This window comes from Mustela lutreola, chromosome 4, assembly GCF_030435805.1.
Source record: "Mustela lutreola isolate mMusLut2 chromosome 4, mMusLut2.pri, whole genome shotgun sequence".
Lineage (NCBI taxonomy): Eukaryota > Metazoa > Chordata > Mammalia > Carnivora > Mustelidae > Mustela > Mustela lutreola.
In genome coordinates this window covers 43,985,131-44,009,869 of record NC_081293.1, presented here as the reverse complement: position 1 = coordinate 44,009,869, position 24,739 = coordinate 43,985,131, and the positions used below count along the sequence as shown (strand labels likewise).

At 44.5% G+C, this 24,739-nt stretch overlaps 1 long non-coding RNA gene across 1 annotated transcript in view; it reads left to right on the top strand.

Annotated features, from left to right (window-relative positions):
* The window catches only part of LOC131828751 (uncharacterized), a 147,057-nt gene that overhangs the window by 82,717 nt on the left and 39,601 nt on the right, over nucleotides 1–24,739 (top strand). The window contains exon 2 of the long non-coding RNA XR_009352563.1: nucleotides 18,182–18,397. This is a non-coding gene — a long non-coding RNA (uncharacterized LOC131828751). The remainder of the gene's footprint in view (nucleotides 1–18,181; nucleotides 18,398–24,739) is intronic.

Here is a 24,739-nt window from a genome sequence, read left to right as displayed (position 1 = left end):
GGCAGAGTGCCTGGGTGGCTCAGTCAGTTAAACTTCTGCCTTTGGCTCAGGTCATGATCTCAGGGTTTGGGGATCAAGTCCCACATCAGGCTCCCTGCTCATTGGGGAGCCTGCTTCTTCCTCTGCCTGCTGCTCCCCCTGCTTATGTTCTCTCTGTCAAATAAATAAATAAAATCTTAAAAAAGAACTAATTTTGACTAATTAGTTTCAATAGTAAAAAAAAAATAATTAAGATGTTGAGGGATGCCCAGATGGCTTGGTCAGTTGAACATCTGACTCTTGGCTCAAGTCATGATCTTATTGGTCATGGGATTGGACCCCACATCAGGCTCCACACTCAACAGGGAGTCTCCTTAGAGATTCTCACCCTCTGCCCCTACCCCACCTTCTCTCTCTCTTTCTATTTCTCTCTCTCTCTCAAACAAGTAAATAAATCTTTTAAAAAAATGCTTTACTTCTAAAAAAAGAAAAAAAGATGTTGAGGAAGCTATGAAAGCTTATACTTGGAGGCCTGACTTGGTCGGGGAGGCTGATCCACTCTTGGTCCACACTCTCTATGTGGAGAGTTGACTTGGTGGGGGTGAGGCCACTGGATGTGGGAACAACAGTAGAGAACATCTTGCAAGGTGAGAATTCAGAGTGTCTTTGGTAGAAATGGAAAGACATGGATGAATCAGAGAGCTATTTGGTTTGTAAACTTGACATGAACTGTGAGGAAATAGGAAGCATCCAGAAAATCTACAAAGTTTTCTAGTGTAGCAGTTGGGTGGATGTTGGTGCCATAGGAATATTTCAGGAGAAACAAGTTTTAGGGAAAAATAGCATGTTTCAAGTCCTGGTTAAATATCCATGTGTAGAGGCTATTGGTGTCTGGACCTAGGAGAATTTCAGGCTGCACGTGTAAGTGGCGAGGGGCACACAAATAGAAGGCATTTGAAATGAAAGGAACAGATGAGGTCCTCTATGGAAAAAAAATAGAGGGGAAGAAGAAAAAATTCCAGAGGCTATCTCATGTTTAAAGACTGGAATTAAATGGTAAATTTTAAGTGATGTGAATATCACCTCAATTAAAACAAAAACCAAAAAACTCTCAATCATAAAGCCTACAACTATGAAAAGGATCCTGCAGAGGAGTCTGAAAAGTAGTGGCTGGAGAGACAGGAGGAAGGGATCCTGGAAGTCAGGGAAAGAAGGAGTTGCCACATGCCTTCTGAGTCAGGGGCCATTTGTGCCTAATATGAATGGGAGGCTAATAAAAATAAAAGTTGTAAAGAAAATGTCCAAGGAATTTGTATGTCTTCTACATCTTGTTCCTACAACAGTGTTCGGTGATAATGTTGGGTGCTTATTAATTGCTTTTTGAAAGAATAGAACAAAAATATCAGAGTAGTTTTAGCTTCTTAATGGACATGGAACACAGCAAAGGGGACACCTGGCTGGTTCAGTTGGTTGAGTGTCTGATCCTTCCTTTTAGCTCAGGTCATGATCTCAGGGTTGTAAAATGGAGCCCCACATGGATCTGTGCGCTTAGTGGCCTCTGTTTCTCACCCTTTGCCCTTCCTGGATGCTGTTACTCTCTTTCTCTTTCAAATAAATAAATAAATCTTGGGAAAAAAAAAAAAGAACACAGCTAAGAATGGCTTAAATACTAAGTAGAAGGTAAGGAAATGGAACCAGAGCTTGTAGCCAAACCTTTAAAGAAGTTTGGCTTGGAAATAGAGGAAGGAGGCATCTGCAGGAAACAGGCTGTGAGGTCCAAGCTGTGCACATTAAAACACACACACACACACCACAAAAAAAACAAGTCAGGGACAAAATGTGTTCTCATGCAGTTGGAAACAGTTCAGTAGAGAGAAACCAGGAAGATACATGTGAGAAGTGGGAGAATCACTGTGTAGATTCTCAAAGAACAGGAAGGGTTGCATGGGGACTGACATTTGCCAGGAAGAGGGACTGTCTTTTCCCTGTAACAGGGAGAAAGGAGACTATGGGAACCGATGGGGTCATATTGGTGGATTTGTAGACATTGTCCTCATGAGACTTCATGATCAGTAGAGGTGACACACATCCATAAAGAAACCACCTAGGAAGGTATAAAATTCAATGGCATGAAGAAGAGGGGCCAGAACTTCTGGAACAGTGGAGTGAGGACCTTTATAATAATCTGCCTCTCTATTAAAGCAGTGAAAACACTGGCAAAAACTGTCTCAAAATGAACTTTTGGAGAACTCTGGAAATTAATCAAAGGCTAGAAAGAATCTAAAAAAAAAGTTTATTCAAGAAAAATGACTGACTCTTAGTAAGAACATGGAACTCTATGGCATGGTCCCCTGCCCTAGTCCCAACTCCCTCCCCCTACAGTCACAGGAGCCTTGAAAACTAGGGCCTTTGTAACCACAGCAGCTGTGAAAACCAACAGTTCTAAAAGCCACTGGAAGGAGCACACTGAGTTGGAACTCCTCAAAAGCCCCAGAGAACCGCCACTATGTGACCGCTTGCCAGTCCCCTGGAGAAGACTCTTGTACCATAAATCTCTTCTTTCTTCTTTCTTTCTTTCTTTCTTTCTTTCTTTCTTTCTTTCTTTCTTTCTTTCTTTCTTTCTTTCTTTCTTTCTTCCTTCCTTCCTTCCTTCCTTCCTTCCTTCCTTCCTTCCTTCCTTCCTTTTTTTCTTTTCTTTTCTTCTTCTTCTTCTTCTTCTTCTTCTTCTTCTTCTTCTTCTTCTTCTTCTTCTTCTTCTTCTTCTTCTTCTTCTTCTTGTTCTCCTTCTTCTTCTCCTTCTTCTTCTCCTCCTCCTCCTCCTCCTCCTCCTCCTCCTCCTCCTCCTCCTCCTCCTCCTTCTTCTTCTTCCTTTCCTCCTTCTTCTCATTTTTTTACGTTGAAATTTAATTCACATACGATAAAATTCACCTATTTTAAAGTATAGAATTCAATAGTTTTTAGTATTTTCAGAGTTGTGTAACTATCACCATAATCCAATTTTGGAACAAAAGAGTCAAAACCCACGACATGCATGGAACTAGACGGTATCATGCTTAGTGAAATAAGTCAAGCAGAGAAAGACAACTATCATAAGATCTCCCTGATATGAGGAAGTGGAGATGCAACATGGGGGGTTTGGGAGGTAGGAAAAGAATAAATGAAATAAGATGGGATCGGGAGGGAGACAATCCATAAGTGACTCTTAATCTCACAAAACAAACTGAGGGTTGCTGGGGAGGGGGCTTGGGAGAGGGTGGTGTGGTTATGGACATTGGGGATGGTATGTGCTATGGTGAGTACTGTGAAGTTTGTAAACCTGGTGATTCACAGACCTGTACCCCTGGGAATAAAAATACATTATATATTTATAAAAAAATTAAAATTAAAATAAAAAAAAGAGTCAAAACCCCAAATCACCCCCAAAAGAAATATCATACCCATTAGCAGTCACACCCCATTCCTGCCTCTCTGCCCCCAGGCCCAAGCAAATAATGATCTACTTTCCTATCTTCAGAGGTTTGCCAGTCCTGAGAATTCATATAGGTGGGATCCTAGGAGATATGATGTGGTCAGCTGTCATGTGAAATAGTCAAGGTTAATTCATTGCGTAACTCCTGGTCACAAAGTTCTTATGTTTTCATCTAAGTGCTTTGTAGTTTTAGCTGTTACATTTATATTTCTGTGATCCATTTTGAATTGTTTTATATATGGGGGTTCAAATTAATTCTTTTTAGTTGTGGATATCCAGTTCCTGAAAAGACCATGATAACCGACATTGAATCATCTTGGCATCTTGTCAAGCATCAGTTGCTCATAATGTAAGGACTTATTTCTGGACTCTGACATCTACTCCATTGGTCTCCATATTTATCCTTATGTCAGCACCACATTGTCTTGATTAGAAAGTTATACCAGCAGGATATTCTGATTGCATTCTCTTTTTCAAGATTGTTTTGGTTATTCTGAGTTCCTTGCATTGTTAAAAACCATCTTCTGTGCTCTGGAGCTAAAGTATACTTGGAAGGGTTTGGGGATAAAGAGGAACCATAGTTTCATTATTTTGCCAGGCAAAAGAGGCTGTGGCAGGGCTAAACTGAAGACCTGCCCTGAGTAAAAGACTGAGGGGTTTTATAGGAAAAGACAGGATCCAGTTTTTTGTTTTGTTTTGTTTTGTTTTGTGTTAAGATTTTATTTATTTATTTGACAGACAGAGGTCACAAGTAAGCAGAGAGGCAGGCAGAGAGAGATGGGGGCTTCCTTGCCAAGCAGAGAGTCCCATGCGGGGGCTCGATCCGGACCCTGGGATCATGATTGAGCTGAAGGCAGAGGCTTTAACCCACAGAGCCATCCAGGTGCCCCGATCCAGGCAGTTTTGATAAGAATCTGGCATATGCCTCCAGCTACCTTCGTGGTCTTCAAGGAGATCTGCTGCCTAGCCCTGGCGCTGGCCTTCCCAGTCTTACCAAGTATACACTGAGGTCAGCAAGATGTCAATATCTATATGGAGCTCCTGGAACAAATGATTCTAGAGAAAAACAAGAGAAAGGGAGGGGGAGGCTTTGAGAATGAGGAAGAGAAAACAGCGTTCAGTTTAATTATTATTATTATTTTTTTTTTAAATTTTATTTACCTGACAGACAGAGATCACAAGTAGGCAGAGAGGCAGGCAGAGAGAGAGGAGGAAGCAGGCTCCCTGCAGAGCAGAGAGCCCGATGCGGGGCTCGATCCCAGGACCCTGGGATCATGACCTGAGCTGAAGGCAGAGGCTTTAATCCACTGAGCCACCCAGGCGCCTCCAGTGTTCAGTTTAAAGTCAAGCCTTGCTGAAATACTAATGTGTCCATCTTAATTTCCATCCACTTTTACTCTTTTACAGCAGTTTCCCCTGGATTTCCATAGGTATATTAGAACCAGTTTCATAATTTTTGCAACCAAAAAAAAAAAAAGGGCAGCTATAATTTCAATAAGTATTCTATCAAATCTGTATTTCGGTTTGGCAGTGTCGCCACTTAACACTGTTAAGCCTTCTGATGCATTAATGGGAAGTGTTGTTTCTTTTATTTTGGCCTTCTTTAATTCTTTTCAACAATATTTTGAAGTTTCAGGGTGCAAGTCTTGTACCTTTGTTAAATGCATCCCTAAGTATTCTTAGCCTATAATACATACCAAGGAATATTATTCTGTTTTCTGTCATTTTCAGATTGTTCACAGCTATGGTATAGAGATGATACTGAGTTTTGTATATCGATCTTGATTCTGCGACCTTGCCAACTTGTCTTTGGCTTTTGACAATTTATTACATGTCTAGGTTTGGATGTCTTTGTGTTTAACTTGAAGTTTGTTGAATGGCTTGGATGTGAAGACCAATGTTTTTCATCTCCAGGATCTGGATTCTAGTTTGAGTAAGAATACATAGCTGTGTGTTGTTCAGAACATCTAACCAGTGATATGTTCTTAGAAGCCTTGCTCTTTGTTTATTCCTTATTTTCTTCCTTTCCCCCATTTTCTCTCTTTCATTGGCCTTTTTCTCTTAACATTTTATTTTGAAATGTTTGGGAGATTCACATGTAATGCAGAAGGGTACCTACAATGCATAGCCATGAGGGTATATTCCTGGCTTAAACAAACATACACTATCAATTTGGTTGAAGATACTTGTGGGTTTTTCTTTCTCTTAAAGTTTCTATCCTCTGGAGTATTTAGGTTTAGTTTTAGACTGTATTTCTTCCATCCTCCTTAAATTTCCTATGAATGTGCTTCCATTGGTTTGTTGGGCCTGGGAAAAATATTCTCTTCCTGAAGCTTTCGGGGTCTCCCATCTCAGCATTTTAATTCAAGTCAGCTGGAGGAGGTCATCAAGAGGGTGCAGCCTCCACTTAGCCCGTGGGCTGGATCCCAGCAATTAAGGGCTCCTCCCCATCTCCAGTCCTTGGTTTGTGCGTTCTGCTCACCATGCCTAAGGTGGGAGCTGTTTCAGGAACATCGTTGGAGAGAGGAAGGTGTTAAGGCCGACTAGATGATACATACACCTGCCTGAATGCAGTGAAGTCTTCTGTGTAAACTTGAAGATTTTGGGGGCCACTTTGGAGATCTACTTGTCTTGTGTCCACCCAAGCAAGCCTCATAACTAAGTTTCTTTGCTTATTAAACCTGCCACCTACCAACCTGGAGTGACCTTTTTCTTCGCTCTTTCCTTGCCCTCCGCCTACGGGGCTCAGTTGGCAAACCAACTCGATCCCTACAAAACCGAACTGGGTCTGCCATGCCATCTGAAAACCCCCAGACATTCGGCTTCCCACTGCCTGATTTCTTTTTCAGGAGAGGCTGTGGATGGAGGGCGATGATACAAAGTATCTGCACTGCCTTCTGGCCTCTGTGACTGAATCTGGATTTCGAATCACTGCAGAAAGATCCCAGGTTTGTTTTACCTGTCCGTGGACATTAGAGGACAGGCAGATGCAGGGGGTACCGAGTCTGCAAATTCAAACTCATCTTCTTGCAGAGGTTATCCAGAGTGTCCCCAGTTTTTTCAAGTGAGTAAACAGAGGTCCAGCCAACATGAGACTGGTCTGTACCTTGGTTCATACCATGTGGGTAGGTAAGAGTTGTGGTTAGGCACAATACCAGCAGCCTTGCATTAATCTGGGTGTAATATTTTAAAAATGACACTTAAGGGAGGTCAGTGTAAAAATGTGTGCTTAGCTTCTTCATATGGATGGCATGCAACCTTTGTGTACTAATTAGAACAACTAATGAGTCCTGGGGTTAGGAGGTCTGCTACCCCACAAGCTCTCACACAGAGAACCCAGACATCATGGGCTGTATGTGGTCACCAGCCAGGGGCCCCTAGAAGGATGCTCCAAGAGTTCCTCCTCCACTGTTAGGTTCTTCAGCAAGTCCTGATCGCTCCACGGCTTTGTGCCTTGTGGATTATTGCTCCACATCTCTCTTCTGTGTGTCTTGTGTTCTGGTGGTTGAACTTTGGACTTCTCAAGGCTGACACCTCTCTGGCTCTTTCCAAGGCCCTGTTTCTGTTGTCAACTGTGCCTTCTTCCTTTGGAGCAGGTCCTTCCCCACAACCTTCCCCTTCCCCCCTTTCCTGGCCTCAACTGAGTCTCCAGCTCTCTGTTAAGGGAAAAAAATGGCTGGAGGGTATTGCACTTTGAGGCTTCATGGGACACCACCACAGGAAGGGAAGGGCTCGGCACTGGCTCCCTCCACCAGCCTCTAGGCTCAGCTGGGTGCACATAAACCCCATGCCAACTCGGGTCACTGTCTGAGTCCCTATGGGTCAAACCACCTAACTCTGGACATCCTGGGGGCTGCTCAAGTCCCCCATCCATGTGTTCTTCCTCTCCTCTGTGGCTACAAAATGGGACTCCCTGGGTCAGCACAATGCTTCCTGCTAAGCCTCAGAGAAGTGGAGTGGCTTTGCTCAAAACACAGTCTGCGTTTTTTCGAGGATTGGCCAATTGTGTAGCACTGAGGTCCTAAAAGCTTTTTGAGTGCCAGTGTCTGTGCATTTAGGCTTACTTTCCATCCTTTGTAAACAGCAATGGAGCAGAGTGTACTCTAAGGACAAAGCAACAGGAAATCTTCTGAGACTCGAAGTCCTTTGGAGTGATGAGGTGGGTGCTGGCAGAGCCATTTCTGAAAGTAGAGTGCCATCATGGGCCTCAGGCTCCCCCCGTGCTACTGAGGCTGGACTCCTCACACTTCTGGTCTCCCTGCTGTTGCCCTTGGCCCCAAAGGTGCCCTTCCCTCCCCTGCTGGCCTTCTCCTGGGGCTTAGCCGATACTCCAGACTTGCCGGCTCTTCTCTCTGGGTCCATCTGGGGCAACAGCCTCCATCAGGTACTGTCCTGGAAGATAAGGTCCCTGAGGGCAGTGCTCTTTGCTCCTTCCTTGTTGTATCCCCCAGCTCCTGGAAGGGTGCCTGGCACACAGTCATTGGTCTGTTAGATGTAGCAAGCCAGTTACAATCTGATTCTCAGTTCTGATACTGTTAGCTATAATAACCCTGACTCAGGGTTATTATTATGTTGTTGCTATCATTATTATTTATTTATATTTTTAATTAACATATAATGTATTATATGCCCCAAGGATACAGGTCTGTGAATCATGAGGCTTACGCATTTCACAGCACCCACCATAGCACATACCCTCTCCAATGTCCGTAGCCCAGCCACCCTCTCCCTACACCACACCCCCACAGAAACCCTCAGTTTGTTTCGTAAGATTAAGAGTTTTTAATGGTTTGTCTCCCTCCCGATCCCTTCTTATTTCATTTTTTCTCTCACTTCCCCCCATGATCTCCTGCCCTGCCTCTCAAATTCCTCATATCAGGGAGATCATATGATAATTGTCTCTGATGGACTTATTTCACTCAACATATACTCTCTAGCTTCATCCATGTCATTGCAAATGGCAAGATTTAATTTCTTTTGATGCCTGCATAGTATTCCATTGTACACACACACACATACCCCCACACCACATCTTCTTTATCCATTCAACTTCCAATGGAGATCTAGATTCTTTCCATGGTTTGGCTATTGTGGACATTGCTGCTATAAACATTCAGGTGCACATGCCCCTTCGGATCACTACATTTGTATTTTTGGGGTAAATACCCAGTAGTGTGATTGCTGGGTCGTAGGTAGCTCTATTTTCAACTTTTTTTTTTTTTTTTTAAAGATTTATTTATTTATTTGACAGAGATTACAAGTAGGCAGAGAGGCAGGCAGAGAGAGAGAGAGGAGGAAGCAGGCTCCCTGCTGAGCAGAGAGCCCGATGCGGGACTCGATCCCAGGACCCTGAGATCATGACCTGAGCCGAAGGCAGCGGCTTAACCCACTGAGCCACCCAGGCGCCCCTATTTTCAACTTTTTGAGGAACCTCCATGCTGTTTTCCAGAGTGGCTGCTTCAGCTTGCATTCCCACCAACAATGTCAGAGGGTTCCCCTTTCTCCACATCCTTGCCAACACTGTTGGCTGGTTAATTTTAGCCATTCTGACCAGTGTATAAGGTGGTATCTCATGTGGTTTTGATTTGTATTTCCCTGATGCTGAGTGATGTTGAACATGTTTTCATGTGTCTGCTGGCTATCTGGATATCTTCTTTGGAGAAATGTCTGTTCATGTCCTCTGCCCATTTCCTGATTGGATTATTTGTTCTTTGGATGTTGAGTTTGATAAGTTCCTTATAGATTTTGGATAATAGCCCATCTGATATGTCATTTGCAAATATCTTCTCCAATTCTGTCAGTTATCTTTTGGTTTTATTGACTATTTCTTTTGCTGTGCAAAAGCTTTTGATCTTGATGAAGTCCCAATAGTTCATTTTTGCCCTTGCTTCCTTTGGCTTGCCTTTCTAGGAAGAAGTTTATCATTATTATTATTACATGTTGAGATCTTGGAGAAGTGTGCAGCTTTGGATTCAGGCTCAATGTTACATTTGGAAGATTGACAAGTCCCTTGTAACCACCAGAAATGACTGTTGTATCTGTCTGTGGGTGAGAGCGGACATCTCTAGGTGTGGCTCCATCCTTTTGAGAACCTGAAATCCACTCTGGCATCCACACTCAAAACTTCTGTTCTTTCTCTCCTTGCAGAGAACCAAGTGGAAGGTGGGCCTGGGAAGGGCCTGCTAGAAACAAACTAAGGTCTGAGGAATAGTCTCAGAGTGGTGAGCCCTGGGGGCAAGTAGGACCCCTCCTGAGAATGGCAGTGACCTAAGTATTCCTTTAGCTGTGGCTTTGGCCATGACGGGTGTGGGCCTCATAGACCAGGAGCTAGTGGAGTTGACTTTTAGGATAGGCTGTTCTTATAGAAAAAGAGGTTCATAAAAGAAGTACTAGAGGAGAGAGGGAAAGAGAGTGCACAGACTGAGTTTATAAGCAAGTGGTCTGATAACTGAATTTGCAGAGCAGGCCTCGAGCCTGCCATTGGAGAGAAGGCAGCTTGGGAGAACATGGCTTGGCCGATAGAGGGTCACTGCCCTAGGAGACCAGTGTAGGGATGTCTGAGCCTAGAGAAGGAGGACATGAGGAAGACACCTTGAACTAATCTGAACCTCGGATTAGCAGTGCCGCTTCTTGGAGCAGAGCCCAAGGTCTACATGGTGAATATGACTGGGAAGATGACCAGTGGAGGAGTCAGAACAAAATCCTTGTGTGCTGACTTGGAGAGGTTCAGGGAGACACAAGGGCAGAGGCCTTCATGTTGTGCATGAAGAAGGGAGAGGGAGGACGGAGATGTTTCCATATTGTCTAAAGCTGCCTGGCATTCTTAGCAGGCTCCCAGCCCAAGACTGGGGTCACAGAGGAGCAGAAAGGGGTTGCAGATAGCAGGAGCGAGAGGGAGGTCAGTCTTATTTCAGCTGAAAAGTCCCAAGTGTGGGCCTTGACTAAGTTATGGCAGTCCACTGGGCTTTACTCTTTTATCTGTACAATGGGTTCGATTCTTGGTGGCTGGCAGGACTGTGGTCATTAGAGGGGGTGATGTTCCCTCTAGCAGAGACCAACACACACTCTGTGACCATGCTTCTCCCCTCTTCCTGAGCTGATATTCTGGCCCTGACTAGGCCACCTAGTGTCTGATCTGGACTTCAGTGCCAGTGGTAGCCAGATACACTGAGCTGATGTTGGGGAGATAGGATAGAAGGGTCTTGGGGGGCACAGTTATCCAAGCATCAGAAGGGCATATGTTGATCTAAGGTTGCTAGCTTAATTTCAGAAATCTTTCTGTCAGGGGCCTACTGCTGTCGATACCCCTCCTACCCTGACCAGCGACCTGGTGGGGCAGACCCTGAGACCTCCATTAGGGGTGACACTGGGAGCCTCAGCTCCAGAAAGCCTGACCTGTAGCTCACTCCAATATTTATCCAGCTCAGCTCCTGCTGTCAGGCCAGCTTTCTGTTTGGAACACTGCATGGCTGGCTGGTGGGCAAAACTCTCATAACTGGGCTACAGGGCAGGGAGGAGGCCAGGGGGTTATGGGCACACCCTGCAAAGGGAAGTGCTCTGCTAAATGTGGGGAGAGCTCAGGAACACCAAGTGGTGCTGGCCTTGCTCCCTTCCCCCAACCCTGGCTCCCCTGGGGCCTGAGCAAGGTTTCCAGGCCTGGGCCTCTGCTCACAAGTGGTTTTTCTCTCAGCCTGGCTCTTCCTCTGGGATCTGTTGCACCATATCCTTTGCTCTGGGCTGCTGGGCCTGACAACTAAGGGTATCCTGGTAGTGTGTTTCCCACCAGCTGGGAGCCTAGAGCCCTTGTGTGGCTGCAGGTCTCAGCCTTGCTCCCCCAGGACCCTGACTGGCTGCAGGCCTCCCTCAGTGACTCAGCTTCCCCAGGTGTTTCTGGGAGCCCAAGTATTGCTTCTCCTGGGCTTCGTAATAAATCCCAGGCTCTTCTCTAGACTCTTATGGAGGCCTCTGCCGCTTGAGGCCTCTGTCTCACTGCTGCCCCTGCTGGGGACCCCTCATGGGGAGAAGCTGCCCATCAGCTGGGGCAGAGCCTCTCTGTGATCCTGACAAATGGTGAGCAGAATCTTGTCCCCGCTCTGATGCAGAAAGAGGAGACGGCCTTCTCCACAGTCTGTGTTCAACTTTTCACCCTGGGCCTGAAGCAGCATTGTTTGTGCCTGGAGTCTCCCCAGAGCTCTTTACTTTGAAGTCCAGTTTCTTCAGCTTTTGGTCCCAAACACTTTCACTCCAGGGCATGAACCCCAGATCATCAAAAAGGGTACTAGGGTATGCTCTGTGCTCAGCCTTGACCTCTCTTTCCTTTTGTAAGGAGGGCTCTGTATACTCTTTCCCTCCTTTAGTCCCAATTCAAAATCCCCCCTTAAAGCAATCCATCCATTCATTCACCCACCTATCCAACATCTCTTCATCCATCCTTCCATTCATTCATTCTTTCATTCATTCAATAGGAGTATTTATTGAACTTCTGAGATATATTGTTCTTTTCACTGGAAACATAGAGCAGTAAGGAATAATGAAGTCCTTCCCCTCAAGGAGCTTATATTTCATTGGAAAATCAAGACATCAAACCTGATCACTTACCAGAAATATCTGAGTTCCTTCTCTGCTTCAGCCAATAGTCTCAGCGAGCTCAAAGATGAAGTCATCACAGCTATGCTTCCCTGTGCCCACTGGGTCCTATAACATACTCTCCAGGTCTGCAACATGAGACCGTTCACTGCCTCACCACCCAGGTAGCCAGGGGACACCGGAGTTATCCAGGGACCCAGCAGTATGTGTCTATAAAAAAGAAGAGGCTGGATGAATGAAATAAGGTTCAGTCCATAGGCTATCAAAGACAGGGTGCATGTTGGGGAGAATGAGCCGGCTCAGAGCTATGGAGACTTGTGGGATTCCTTTTCTGCAGGGGGAGGCTTCCCCCTCCCCCAGGCTGGTGAGTAGCCACAGAATGCAGAAGCACCTTGGGCAGTCAGGGATGCTTGCCCACTGCATTTCCTCTCTCCTGCCTCTTCATTTCCAGTAGCCCTGGATTCCAGCCTCTCTGTATGGTAATAGGAGAGTCTGTCTTTGCAGCATCCAGGGAAGAAACTGGAATTGAATATACTACCCAGAGAAGAAGGGATTTTCTTAAAAGTTTACATTCTCTGGGTAGGCCTGGAGAATGACTCTGAACAACTGGGGAAAAAAGTGAAGAGACCCAAAATGCAAGGAAGGGTCAGTTGGTTTCCAGAACTTCACTCATTTCATCTGATAAGTGTTAACTGAGCACATACTCTGGGCCTCGTCCTTGGGTGAAGTGGGAGCTCAAGGTTAGTATCCACTGATGTGTGGAAGTGAAGTATGGGCAGCAGGAGCATGGTGTAGATGTCCTTTAGTAGGAAAGCCTTTGGGACTGTGGGTGGAGGGCTGGCAGAGACCTGGAGGAGGAGTGACGCTGATGAGCAGGACCCAAACAGGGAGTGAGTAAGAGAGGCCTTTCAGAGGCAGGAATGACAGTGAGGAAGTCTCAGCCATGGAACTTGACAGGACATTTCTGGGGGATGGGAAGACCTGTCTGGACATATGGATGCAGAGGAGAGGAGAGAGGCAGAGAGCCAGGAAACTGGGAACCAGATTGGAGAGGACCTTATGTGCCACGTGAAGGAGTTTGAATTTTGTGTTTAGCTACTGTGTTGGCTTCCTCCTGCCTCACCTGAGTCTCAGCCCTGTTCCAGGCAAGATGATTGATTTCCAGCCTCAGAAGTCCTGATGAGGGGCCCTCCTGTCCTCTTGTATCTTAGACTTGAGTTCTATTCCATTTTCACTGTCTTCCCTATCAGAGACAATGGCTCTGATCAGACTGGGGCTCTTCCTTGAAGACCTTGGGACACTGCTGGGGCAGATGCATTTTGGGTATCTGGCTGACCTGGGCTGTCATCCTTCCTCTACCTCTCATTAGCTGCATGACTGTGAGAAAGTGACTTCACTACTGCAGCCTCAGTGTTCTCATCTATGAAATGGGGAAATGAGCCCCTGCTAGTCACATGAAATCATTGGAAAATGATCTGTGAGTATGCCTGGCAAAGGGAAAACTTTAACTTTCTGGGATCCTCTGCTGGTCTTTGTTGTGAAATCAACAATTAACTGACCTTGAACTCTGCATTCAAGTCTTTATTTTTTTTTCCCCTTGCTATGTTGGCCAGGGGCCCAGTAATAAGGAGGGGAAACTCAAACAGGGAAATCATCTAGAAACCGAATCCACAGAGGAAAGATAATACAAATATCTAAGTGCCATGTATGCAATATAAATTTATAAGGTATATTGCACATTTTAGAAATGTATCGTCACACTATATATTCTAAATGTCACATAATGGGTTCAGTTTTCTGATATCTCAAATATATCTTCCAGACTGTCAAATATATTTTAAAAATGAGTATCTTTTTAATGGTCCATGGTGGGTAACCTTACCAGAACAGGAGAAAATTCATTATTTCTCCTGGTGCTAAGTGACTTGTACATCCAGAGGTGGTAAGGCAGAGTGGAAAAAGACAGTTCTTTTCACGTTGGTGCTTAGGAGGGGTTAGGGAGGTGAGAGGCACTCATGGGCACCATATAAATGGCCTGGCTGGAAGATGGAAACTATGCTAAATCATGAGGGGTGGGGGAGGGGGAGGCTCCGGGGAGCCAGATCAGTAGCTCCGGCAATGGAATACTGGCCAGCACAAGCCTGAGATGCTGCTTAAAATCCTAGCTCCATGGCACCTCTGAGGAGGAGACGAGAGGATTTGTTGTCCTGGCCATAGTGATGGGAAGGGCGGACGGAGGACAGGAGTGGAACTCCAGGGAGCACCAGCCGCTTTACCTAGGTGATCTTATTTAATCCTCCTCTGATCCTGGGCCGGGGGTGGTGATGGTGGCATTTTTATCTCAATTTTGCTGACAAAGAAATAGGCTCCAGCTAGGGAGTGTGCTCAAGGTCAGCCTGCCTGGGCCTGGGACTCATGTTTCTCTGACTCCAAATCCTACTGTGCTCTGCCAGGAGTGAGTTAGGCCCTTTTGCATTTGCTGTGGGCTTGCCTTCTGGCTGTGCTGCCCTGAATTTGAGAGCTCCTGCCTCTGCCACTCCTTAATCACCAGCAACCCCTGCCCCCCAGCCCTGTGTCAAGGCAGGTTTTCCTAAACACATAGAGGGACATGCAAAGATCCATCCCTGTGCCTTTTTCTCTCTGGCAAACTCTGTTCTCTACTCTAGTAACCTAGAATTGTCAATCAGAAGATGGGGGTGGGGTGGAGTGCAGGAAGAGGAGAACTGGACTTAGGTTCCACTGGGGCAATTCTGCTTAATTAGGAGGATTTCACCCAATCTCATCCCAAACGAAGAGTGGGATACCCCTCCTGGCAAACAGCTGTTGGCCTGGGAAGGTGCTGCCTACCGAGGCATTAGAGTGTCTCCAGGCCTGTGATGATCTAATGTGGGAGAATGACAGGGTTTGGGGGGGGCAGAGCAGTGTCCAGAGTCGTGCCCTTAGAAGACTGAAGAGTCTGAAGGTGGTCATCAGTGAAGTAGGACCACATGATTAACAGGTATTGAAATGACCCTCCCTTACAGGGGTAAGGGAGGGTTAGAGTAGGCAAAGGGAAGGGAATGGGATGAATTCTGAAGCTGCAGAGTACAAGCTTGCTTTCACTGGGTGGGATCAGGATCCCCATCTGTGGCAGGGTCCACAATCCCAGGCCTATAAATGACAGGCCTGTTTCCTCAATGGCTTTCTAAGCCCAAAGGCCACTCCCCTGCATTCCTCCACCCCACCCGCCCCCCGACTTTGTAGGCAGATAGGCTCCCGAGACAATCCAGACTTGAGTCAGGTAGGAGGCTCATCCCTGGATCCCCCTGATTCCAGCTGTGCTCTTAGTCCCAGAGCCATCCAGGACTCTGGTCAGAGTTAGCGGATCCTGTCTTCTTCTGCGGCCTCCATCCCTTCTTGGCAAGGATCTCTGCCTAGTACATTCATTCTCAGGGCTGGGGCTCTGCTCTCAGCTCTCTCTCCCCCACTGGGGTTGACTCTTAGTTCTAGAAGCCTTTGGGAATCTTTTCTCCAAACTCTCTGGCCAGCTCCTCTCCCCACCCCTTAGGTCATGTCCAGGGCTTGAGGACTCAGCTTTGTCTGTCACCAGGGGCTGACGTGCTGGATGTGAATGGTGAATCTGTTCAGAATGGTCACTGTTTCTCCTGTACCAGACAGGAACTATTTTAAATATTAAAATCATGGGGCACCTGGGTGGCTCAGTGTGTTAAAAGCCTCTGCCTTCAGCTCAGGTCATGATCTCAGGGTCCTGGGATTGAGCCCCACATTGGGCTCTCAGCTCAGCAGGGAGCCTGCTTCCTCCTCTCTCCCTCTCTGCCTGCCTCTCTGCCTACTTGTGATCTCTGTCTGTCAAATAAATAAATAAAATCTTAAAAACAATAAAATAAAATCTTGCCATTCCTCGCTGGAGCAAGGCACCATTCACCTGTGCTTGAGGGATAGGATGGAAGCCAACTTATAATAATCATAATCATGAATATTTACTGAGTGCTTATGAGTGCCCAGCACTTTTTTCTGAGAACTTTCTACCATTTAACTTATTTAAGCCTCGTAACAGCCCTCTGAGGTAAGACTCTGAGGATCTCACTTTACAGATTATAAAACTGCCCTAAATGAGAAGCAATCTATTCTAACCCTTGTCATCTTACTCCAGAGCCAACATTTTCATTTGCTCCATCATTCCCAAATATCAACATCATTCCCAAATGTTAACAGAGCCATGGGCTAGAACATTTAGGGTTCTTAGAGTGGGATAGAAATCTAGACCTTCAGCAGCCTTGTAAAGGCAAAAAGGTATGCAGTCTAACCCAGGCTTTGGAGAGAGATACACTTGCTTTGGAATCACCAGCCTTGTGACTTGTTCAAGTTGCTATACTTTGAGCCGTAGGTTACTTACCTGTAAAATGGGGTTAATAATTGCTACTTGGCAGGGCTGTGTATGGACAGTTAAGTGAAAGGATAAACACTGAGCATGGCACCTTTGATGGTATTGTGAAGGTCTGGTGAGCTGTATTTTAGGATGCACAGGAAAACTCTTTGGTGAGACAGGCTTTGTAGCAAGTTGTTATCTTTAGCTGCTTGTGCTTCTGCCTGTGGCCACCCTGGGAAAATGCCACAGAAATGTCTCTCCTTGTTAATCAGAGTGATGATCCAGTGGCTGTGTCAGAGAACGCAGGAAAGCATTGTTAGTGAGAGCTTTTTCTGTCCAGCCCCTTGGACAAATCTCTGGCATCCTGAAGCAACTTCTACCTGTTTTCAGCCAGCTGGACAATGAAGCATGAGCTGGAGGGTAAGGAGGAAGCAGGATCAGGCCTGTTGTACAAGGGTTTCCCAGGCAGGGCCAGACAGCACTGTACAGTGCGTGGTTGGTTCTTACATGAAAAGTACCCTCCACCCCTACCCTGGTGAATTACACCTTCCTGAATCCACACCCTTGTGTAAACCCCTCCCATGTTGGCTCAGTGCCAAGTCATCTCTGCTTGGCCCAATGGGACACCAACAAATGTGATGTGGGCATAGCCTGGATCCACACCTGTCTACACTGGGATTCGTGCACAAGCTTGTGAAGAAGACCAGGCTCACCCTGTAGAGCGAGAAACAAGTGCCCACCAGCCCAGCCCACACTTGTCAGGCACATGAATGAAGCCATCAGCCATCGTGCAAATCATCCCCCAGCTGACCTACCCTGACCACAAATGCCTGGTGCTTTCCTCCCTAAAACTGATGAAGTCCTGAGAGTCTCCTCCAGTACCCCCCAAAGGCCTGGCTCTTGAACCTACTTTGCTCCCCAAAGATAGGATTCCTTTTAAACTACTTTGTGTGCGACGCCCCTTCTATGACTTGTCTGCACATGGCAGAGCATGGTTTGCAAACAAGCCACATCTCTGCAATACCTGTTACATTGAACATGCACCAGGATGATCCCATACCCCCATCTTTTCCCTGTATCTCAGGCTCCATGGCACACAGAGTTCTCACCTGCCTAGGTATTCTTGCTTCTAGATGCAGAGTAAGTTCTTTGCCGTTAGATACACTTTTAGAAACACCCCCCCAGGGCCCTGCCCAGCTTTGCAGCAACTCACTTTCTATGTATGTCGAAGACAGTATTTGCACTTGGAATTAGGTCCCCCATTCATTCCCAGACTGTAGAGGCAGACCCATTAAGAATTCACAGCTAGCCTGATGTTCCTCACTGCAAAGGATGTTAAATACTCACATACCACAGCTCCGCCAAGGAGCAGAGATAAATATGGCAGGCATGAAATGGGTCTAAATTGCTCCTGATGGCTCTATTCAATAATGTTGGTCTTTTCCTTACAGTGCTACATAACAATAGTCATTTTCAAAATGGGGTGCTGCAGTTGTTTTTAAGGAAGAATTGACAATTTTGACCTACAGGATAGTAATTTGCAAAATGTGCTTTCTTTAAGCCATTCACTGGGAAATGCAGGAAGCCGGCAAAGTGCTGGACTTGAGGCGAAAGCGGCTGTAACTAATGATAGCCCTAAGTGCGGAGGGAGAGCTCGGCGGTGCTGCTGGGGCTCCCGAGTCAGAGCTGAGGCCCGCCAGAGGCAGAAACGAGAGTTTCATTACAGACAATTGGGCTCAGAAGTCCCTGAATAAACCTTTTTTTACTTCACTTTGCAGGCACATTTGACATTGTTGGCTCTGCACTTTACAGCCCTAAAATAGGATTTGATCCAGTGAAGTGACTGCATCAGACAAAAGGACCTCTTATCAGAGGTACCTGTTAAATGCTCCAGATCCACCAGAACATCTGCTGAGCACTTAGGTTCTTAACAAGATTCGGAAGAAATGGTGCAAGTAATTCTGCATGGATTTGATTGGACTTGAAAATTACAGGTACAAATCATCTGTTCTTTCCTCTCTGATCCTTGTTTATTTGCGTCTCTGAGTTGTATATGCATGCGTATATTTTATGTGTACTCATCAGAGGCAGTCCTACTCTCTTTTTCTCTGCTTCTTGCAGGTACATTAATTTCAGGGATTCCCTCTGTATTTCTCCGCCGTTGCACACCAGTTCATGAAGGCAGGCAGACTGTTAGGTCCCTGACATGGTTGATGGATGTGGGGAGTAAGGGAGATTGTGTGTTACAAGGCCCAAAGTGGCTTTAAAACATAGCGCTTTGTGACTTTGATTTTCCTGAAGCCTGAAACATTGAAGAAATATCATTTAAGGCCTTTCAGGGAAACATAAGGTGAGAAAGACTGGTTTTTCCTACCCCTACTCCTTGCCCCTATCAAGAAAAGAGATCAGAGGTCAGGACAGCAGTGGAAGGACTAGTAAGTGTATGCCCTCTCCCGCCCCCTGCCCAATGCCTAATGGCAGCTCTGGAGAGAGAGTAGAACCTCAGGGGAAACAGCTGCAGTCTGTGTCCAGGAAGAATGACATATAGTTTCCATTCGTGCAGGAATTCTTGACCTGTCCTGTGCTATGGAAGGAAGGACGTATGCCTGGTTCTTAAGGGTGCACTTAGGCCTTAAGCTGAGAGCTTGTCAGTAGCCATCATGATGGGAGCTGGAGGCCTCCCTGCTATTTTACTAGCACCATTTATAGGTCCATTTGTTGCAAACTTGGGTGGGAAGGACAACCCCATAAGGAATGAGATTAAATTTTCTTTTTTCCCTACATATTTTATTATTTTATCAAAGCAAGATTTAAATACATGTGAAGGCTCATTACTAGGATAAGGAAAGGCATTATTATGCCTACCAGATGAAAGTGTCCAGATGGAGATCAGGTGAATGGGGCCTTTGACTCATTGTTCAGCTTCCCTGTCACTGAGGTTCTATAGAAGCCCCTCTGGGGAAATCAGTCGGAGAGGCTATGTGGGGGTCCCAGGAGTGTATGGAGCATGTAGCTGGGTTGTAGTATGAGTAAGACACTGGCCAGCAGGAATATGGGCAGGAGGATCAAAGTACTCTCAATTCTCTGATTCTAAGTTCTCATGAGTGATGTCTAGCTCTTAGGGTTAGGAAAAAGAAGAACACTTCAGTGGGGGGTGAAATTAGTGTTCTGATGGAAGGAATTCACCATCTGCCAAGTAAAATATAAGAATCTGGGTTTGGCTCACCAGAACATTATCAATTCAAGAATATTTAAAAACTGATAACAACAGAAGGCTTGTTAGTGCTGACACCCCTCAACATATCTTCCTGTTGAATTACATTGCTTTGGTCTGGAATGAGAGTTCTGTGTCTGGTGATAGCTGTCATCCCGTGCATCAGTCAGGATGGGTCGAGCTGCTGTGGTTACAACCCTGAAAATCAATGGCTCAAAACAATAGCATTTATTTCTCTCTCACACTACATCCTCATTGCAGGTTGCCTGGGGCTCTACTTTGTGTCATCCCTACTGAGGTAGGAAGGGAGCTCTTTCTCCATGATTCATGAGAAGTGGGGACCCTGTCCAAAGTCCTTTGCTTCAGAATGGTGCTATCCTTGAAATTGTCTGTGTCCCTCTCTGCCAGGGTTGGCAGGGCCCTCTGAGTCCAGACCTAGTCTCATGTGGAATTGCATACCTGGAAATTTTCTAAGTCCCCCTCTAGTACCTGGAACTGACTGGGCCAGAACTAGTGGAATCTTGCTGGTGTGCTCTGAAACTGGACCAGGACTCATGGTGGTTTCACTCCCTGCTTCTCTCTTTTGTACTTGCCAACCTTCTAGCAATGTGGAGTATACAGAGTCAACCAGATGCCCCAAGGGGCCTCTCACCTCAGCCTTGCATCTATGTGGTTGTCCTGGATTCATTGGCCAAACTCAGGTTCCAGAGAAACAGTCCTGCTGGTTACCATGATATTTGTTAGGGGATTATGTGAGACTGGGCCACCAGAATGGTATCAGTATGCTGAGTTTTGTTAGATTCAGAATGAATTCACTTATGTTAGATTCAGAATGAATTCATAGTTCTGGACTATTGGTAGTCTATTACTGACTGGTCTGTTTGACTTGTGTGAGGGTCTGTGTTTCATGATGTGTGTTCCAGCTATTGTGCTGCCTCTGATCTTCAGCAGCAGGGTAGCAAGTGTCCTTTAAACTATGAACTTCTTCATCCCTGGCTGCCCTGTAGTCATTTCATCCCCTCCGCAGGCTTTATGGCAAGTGTCTGGCCATCCCTGGGGTTGGCTGTGCCTATATCCACTGAGGACTTTCAAGACTATTGCTTTGCAATACTATAAGGCCTTATTATTAATGCCCTTTATTGGTGTGGTGATGTGCTCTCCCAGATGGTCTGAAGTCATGCAGGATGAGAGGTAGAAATTCCTTGTGCAAATGAGATGACTCTTCTATGCATTGGCCTGTTTCCTACTTCTCTGTTAAAGGTAGTATATGGAAGACAGATGTGTGGTCAACATTGATGGAGGACTTAGGGAATGTAGTGATTGCAGCCTAAAAATTCAAGAGAAGACATGGCTAGAAGAAGTGATGTTCTACTTCTACACTATAAAATACCAAACAGTAAACTAAACATGATTAGAACATGAATCATCTCTCACATTTTCCTGTGTACTCTGGTTAAGGCGTGTAATTGTGGTCATTAAAATGAAGCACAGTAATGAGTCATAAGAACATCATTGAAAGCCAGTATTCACGGATGATATAATAGATGATGTAAAGACATGAATAAGGATGTAACAAGGATTAAGAAAAAAGAACTAGGAAACTTTAGGAGCAAGAATATCTTATTTCAATATGATTGAATTCCAAAAAAACCATGGCCATACTTTCTGAGTAATAGCAGTGTTGCTGTCTTTGAGTGTGTGTGTGTGTGTGTGTGTGTGTGGTAGGAGATAACCTAGCTAAAAATGGTGCATTTGGCAATAAACAGATGAAAAGATACTTTCTGGACCTTCACAAGAAGAGATGGTATACTGGTTGGACAGGGAACACATAAGTTCCCATGAATTCAAATATACCTATTAAATTACTGCAACAGTCATGATATGAACATATCCATTACTCTCAGAAGTTTTCTTGGGCTACTTTGTGATCCTTCCTTCTGCTCTTTTCCAACACCCACCCTCCCCAGACAACTACTGATATTCTTTTTATCATTATAGACTAGAATTGAATTTTCTAGAATTTTATAAAATGGAATCATAGAGTATAAGTCTTTTTATGGCTGCTTTCAATTCTTTTAGATAAATACTTAGAAGTGGAGTGGCTGCCTTATCTGATAGCTTTAGCCACATTTCACAACTCTTGGTTTCTTCTGTTTTTGGTTTCATTCAGTTCAGAATACATTCTAATTTACCTTTTGAACTATTCTTTAACCCGTGGTTTATTCAGAAGTGTGTTACTTGGTTTCCAAATAGTTAGTGATTTTGCAGATATCTTTCTCTTACTGATTGCTAATTTAATGCCATTTTAATCAGAGAACATATGTATGTTTGTATGACTTAAGTCCTTTAAAATTTATTGAAACTTGTTTTATTGCCTAGAATATAGTTATCTTAGTAAATACTCTGCATTTACCTGAAAAGATTGTGTAATCTGCAGCTGTTGGATGGACTGTTCTATAAATCTTAATTAGGTCAAATTTGTTGTTAATGTGGTTTGGATTACTATATCTTTGCTTATTTGCTGTGTACTTTTTCTCTTAATTCATTGAAAGAGATGCATTGAAATCTCTGACTAAAACTGTGGTTTTGTTGTTTTTCCAGGCAGTTGTATCAATTTTTGCTGCACTTATTATGAAATGTTATTACTTGATAGATAAACTTTTAGGAGAATTATATCCTCTCAATGACCTTCTATCACTATGAAATCTCAATAACATATAGCATTGGTAATATTCTTTGTTCTGAAATCCTTTTGAATAGTGTTAACATGGCATTTTTTTTAATGCTTTCATTTTAAGCCTTTTTGTGGATTTCTTATAGGCAGCATATATTTGGTCTGGCTTTTTCAAAATCCAATTTGACAATTTCCACCTTTTATTGCAGCATTGGACCATTTACATTTAGTGTGATAAGTAATATGCTTGGGTTTAAATTTACCAGTTTTCTATTTGCTTTCCTTTTTTTCATCCGTTCCTTGTTTTTTTTTTCCTTATTTGTCTGCCTTTTAAAAAATCAAGTATATTTTTAAAATTCCCTCTTCATTTCCTTTATCTTATTAGCTCTATCTCTGTTGTCTTATTTTAGTTACTTTAGCATTTATAATGTATGTTTATAACCTATAACATTCTATCTCCAAGTAGAATATTATACCATTTTATGTATTGTGTAAGAATCTTATAACAGTGTACTTCCATTTTTCTTCTCTTAGCATTTATACTATATTGTTAGATATTTAAGTTTACATTGGCTCGATCCCAGGATCCTGAGATCATGACCCAAGCTGAAGGCAGACATTGAACTGACTGAGCCACCCAGGCCCCCCACTACTTGCTCTTTTCTGCTGTTTGGTGTTGAGTTCTCTGTGTTCTGTATTAGAGACTGTCTCCCATGTCTGGGAGTCCTTGGTTGTTTGCTCAGTTTAGAACTCAAGTGGCTTAAGAAATGATCACAAGCTCTAAATACTTGGGTGTGGCATCTAAACTACGAGGCTCGCTGTAGGATTATTAGTCTGAATTATCTATTGTCAAACCTCTGGTGTTGGTCTGATTAGTTCTTTCCTCTTGGGCTGGTCAGTTTCTCAGAAAATGCTGTTCTAGCATTCCACTGGGAAGATGTGGGCTAGTTGCCAGAGTTCTGGGAGTCAAGGAGAAATAGGGTGGTCCATATTTAGTGTGCAAGATTCCCTAACTGCCCTGTTTTCCTTGTGCCACTCTGTCCCTGAATATGGTGGTTGTTTGTTTGTTTGTTTGTTTTTTGAAGTTTATTTATTTATTTAAATAATCTCCATATCCAGTGTGGGGCTTGAACTCACAATCCCCAAACCCAGAGTCACACATGCTTTTCCTACTGGGCCAGACTGGTGTCCCTCATGGTGTTTTATTATTCACATACAGTTTCTTTTGTTGCCTCCAGAAAAAAATATTTCTACTTCCAGCTGAGGTGGAGAAGAAGCAATTGCCCAGGGGTATGTAATGGGAGTGGTGATCTATGTATTTTATTTATTTTGAATGTATTATATGCCAGTCCTGGTACATATGTATATATATGTGTGTGTATGTATGTATGTGTGTGTGTGTGTGTGTATATATATATATATATATATATATATATATATATATATATATTGATTTTAGCTAATCAAGAGGGAGCAAGTGTTAATGCCCTATTTTTTAGATGCAGGAACTAATGCATAGAGTGGTAAAGGAACTTGCCCAAGATCTTCTCAGGCAGTAAGTGGCCAGCTGGGACTTGCAGCAAGGCAGTTGGTTTCCTTAATGTGTCATCTTGACAACATTGCACTGTCAGCTTGGGATCTGACAGTTACACAGCTTTCAAATGCTCTTCCTTTTCTTAGCCATTCCCACCATTCTACCTCACTTGCAGAGGTGATATGGGGTACTGCCAGTTCCTAAGCCTTTGAGGAGTCTGCATTCTTATTTAGATTGTTTCTTGGTGTTCCCCACTGTTGGCTTAGAACTGCCAAGTCAGTTTCCATTCACCCATCTGCTTTTCAGCCTCCAAAATTAGGTAGATGTTGTCTTTTCTTCTGGTCTTTTTGATTTTTTTCTTTTTAGGCAAAGATGTCTTTGCTGTGGTTTTAGTAGCCCTGTAGGAAAGGGTGCTTTAGGTAAGTTTGTGCTGAATCTGCTGTCTCTACCTGGAAGTCTTGAGACAGACATTTCTACCACCCTGGTGGCACACAAATTTAACTTGATTTATAAATTACAGAGAAATGGATGTTTCTTCCAACTCCAAATTTGTGGATAGAACCTGTCCCATATTCACATGCTGTGATGTGTGCATATTCTCATGCCTTTGAGGAAGTCCCATGTGTGTCTCTGTGATGAGGGCATTTTAGGGACATGTGAATATCTCTTAAGCAGAGAATGGCCTTCCTGCCACCTTCCCACCGCTGAGCTACCTGATCCCATGAAGGGCATTAGCTTTTATAGTTTCAGCTTCCTCACTGGCAAAGAAAAAAAAAATCCTCTTTGCCTTTAGGATGAAGCTGGGCCAGGAAGCTGGTACCCTTCTGTCATCGGCATGCTTAATTTCATGAGTCTGTGAGGTTAGTTGGGAGATGGTTTTCGCCCTTTTAAAAAAATTTCCCCTTTTGTGGAAG